Genomic DNA, 3,667 nt, shown 5'->3' with positions numbered 1-3,667 from the left:
GTTAATGCAGGTGCTGAGGCGGGAGCAGGTGCAGACAGACACACCTGGTGGGTGCGGGCGGCCCTCTCTGAGGTGCCTTCGGTCAGCGTTCAAGATAAAGAGCTCAGAGGCAGAGAGGAATTCCGTCCTCTCAGTGGAACAGTGGGATAGTCGGGGCGACTGTAGAGGAGGAATGTGCACTTTGGGTGCCAGCACCCATGAGTGAAGGCTGCCCTGACTGAGCCTTGCTTGCTTGGGGCCTAGCGCACTCCTGCCGGGCAACGGGTGACAGGACGTGCTTTTCCGAATTAATGAGAGAAAACATTGATTCTCCTGCTGCCCACGAAGGTGGAAAGTGAAGTGGGGAGACATGTGGGGAATGAGCAAGGTTCCCTGTCTGGGGGTTCCAAATCTGCTGTTGGTTTCTTTCACCACTGACTAGAGATATACAGGGTGTCCCCCCAAAATGTATACACACTTTGAATACCTACTAATTCCAATGGTTTTAAGCATAAGAAAGGAACAACAATGGAGCTGTTATCTGTTAAAAGTGTGGGCACAAACAGGTAGTTGGACATTCCCTGAGGGGTCTCAGGTTGGAGAGGGTGAAGGCCAGACTGAGGGGCCCCTTCCCCCCCTACCCCAATGCACGAATTTCATGCACCGGGCTACTAGTTATACAATAAACGTGGCATTTAAAAATATAAGAGAAATTCTATAATATTAAATATAAATTTTAAGAAAACAAAGAAATAACATTACAGATTAAATTACATAAAAATGTAAAGTTCTTTTGCAAAATATATATTAAAGCAAACTGAACAACTTGCAACCTTGGTATTTTTAGTGACAAGAAATATATACATACTAGAGGCCCAGTACATGAAATTTGTGGACGGAGAGGGGGGTTCCCTCAGCCCAGCCTGCTCCCATTCCAATTGGGGATCCCTCTCACAATCTGGGACCGTTGGCTCCTAACCACTCACCTGCCTGCCTGCCTGATTGCCCCTAGCCCCTCTGCCTGCCTGCCTGATCGCCCCTAACTGCCTCTGCCTGCCTGACTGATCGCCCCTCACCTCTCTGCCTGCCTGCCTGACCGCCCTTAACTGCCCTCCCCTGCCGGCCTGATCGAGCTCCCAACTGCTCTCCCCTGCTGGCCTGATCTCACTCCCAACTGCCTCTGCCTGCCTGGTCACCTCTAACTTCCCTCCCCTGCCCATCTGATCTTGCCAACAACTGCCCTCCTCTGCTAGCCAATTTGGTTCTGATTGGTCAGTTTCTATGCCAGTCAGCGTCAAAAGCTCTGCCTCCTAGGCCATTGGCGGCTCCTTACATTCACCCAGATTTGGTTATGATTGGTCAGTTTCTATGCCAGTCAGCGTCTCTGGGCCTATCAACGGGGCCTGGTCAGAAAGGCGGGGCTGATCAGCAGCTCCAGTGGAGGCCTGGAGAGAAATGGAGGCGTGGCTGTTGGCCAGGCTGGGAGAGAAAGAGAGGCAAGCTCTGATTAATGGCTGCCACAGAGGCTACGGATCAGACCCTGCCTCTCTCTCTGCAGGCCTCTCTCTGGGCCTGATCTGCAGCCCCCTAGGCAGTCAGTGCTGGGCCAGGGCACCCCACAGGGACCCCAGTCAGTGCTGGGTCGCAACGGCAACTCAGCCCTGACTTCCAGTCTGGTCGAGCCTTCCGTAGTAACGACCCTGGCTCTTTATTATATAGATTTTCACTGCACTTAATATATAAATAGCTATTAAAGATAAATAAGAAGTTGTGAGTTTCAATAGTAAAACCATTCATTTTCATTAATCATACAAACAAATAATATTTATAATGACATGATTTTACATTTTTAGTAAGAAGTTATTTTTACTATTAATACTTATTATTAACAGTAGTCTGTAGAAAGAGGTTATTTCAATTACCATATGTGGATGGCATGGAAATTTGTACAATATTACTGAAATAAAATTAGCATCCTATATAATAAAAGCCCAGCGACCAAAACAGCAGAAAGACCAGAATGACCAGAGACCAGAACTACCATGACCCCTCACCCCAGCTGGCCACTCCCAGAAAGTGGTTACGGGCAATCAGGCAGGCAGGAAGAGTGGTTAGGAGTGATTAGGCAGGCAGAGGCAGTTAGGGGCAATCAGGCAGGCAGGTGTTTGGAACCATAAAATGATGGCCAAAACAAAAACAATATAGCTGTAATCTATAATGATCTCTGATGAACTAAAAACAAACAAACAAACAAAAAAACACCCCAATAGAGAAATAGCAAATGTCATAAGCAAAAAATTCATAGAAAAATGAAAATAAGCATTAAACATGTGAAATACTTTTGAGTCATTAGCAATCGAAGAAATACAAATTAATTTTGAAATTTTATTTCAGACTAGAAGCCCGATGCACAAAATTTGTACAAGAGTAGGCCTTCCTTCCCCCGGCTTCTGGCACAGGCTTCCCCCTGGCACCCAGGACCCAGGCTTCCCTCTGGCTGCCAGCAGGCACCCAGGACTCAGTCTTCCCTCACAGCCCCAGCTTTGTCTGGAAGGTCATCCGGAAGGACGTCCAGTATAATTAGCATATTATGCTTTTATTATTATACTAGAGGTTCGGTGCATGAAATTGGTGCATGTGGGGGGGTCCCTCAGCCTGGCCTGCAACCTCTTCAATCCGCGACCCCTCGGGGATGTCTGACTGCCAGTTTAGGCTCAATCCCTGTGAGAATATATATATTCTCAAGTAATAATTGTGATGAGTTTTTCCAGCTAACAGTTCATGAACAACTTGGGAAATGCCTGCTGTACATTGCTTTGGCTTGTACATTAATTGAAGACTTTCTCTTTTTACTTTTTTTATTTGTTAAATATGTGTGTGTGTGTGTGTGTGTGTGTGTGTGTGCATGTGCACATGTGTGAATACTTAGTGATTAGAATAAACCAATTTGGAGACATCTTGAATAAGCACTTTTAAAATGGAAATGCCATAATGCCATCAAGAATTTTTCCTCTGCTTATCCAACCATTATCAGTTGATTTATTTAATAAAACTGAGGACCAAGAAAGACTGAATATACAGCTTTCAATAGAGTGCTCTCATGCTGTGGTTGTTGAAGTGATAAGTAATTTGCTTTTAATGCTAGTGCATACTACTTAGCATCATACTTAACTAAAGGATGAAAATCACTCATTTTTCATCCACTTGCTCAACTGACACTGAGTATGATCTATGTATTGTCACCAAATTTAATACAAAGAACATTAACAGATCTCACTTTTAAATTTATGGCAAACATTTAAAATTTTAATTCCTTTACTAAATGGATAATATATTTAGGCAATAAGAACACAGTATATACTAATAAGAATGATCTACTAAAAAGGTTCTTTTAGGATATAGTTTTCAATTATAATCATTTTGTATTGTGTATTATTTCTGTATGATAAAATATAAATATAAATGGCAGAAGTAAATTGCTAGCTGTTATATAAAGCAAAGCTTGTTTTACTAGTTACATTCTTAAAAAACAATTAGTAGCACTATAAATTACACTCAGCCCTAACCGGTTTGGCTCAGTGGATAGAGCATCAGCCTACAGACTCAAGGGTCCTGGGTTCGATTCCAGTCAAGGGCATGTATCTTGGTTGCGGGCACATCCCCAGTGGGGAGTGTGCAGGAGGCAGCT

This window comes from Myotis brandtii, unplaced genomic scaffold (genome assembly GCF_000412655.1).
Source record: "Myotis brandtii unplaced genomic scaffold, ASM41265v1 scaffold649, whole genome shotgun sequence".
NCBI lineage: Eukaryota > Metazoa > Chordata > Mammalia > Chiroptera > Vespertilionidae > Myotis > Myotis brandtii.
The sequence above is the reverse complement of the archived record's forward strand: the minus strand, read 5'-3'. Positions refer to the sequence as shown.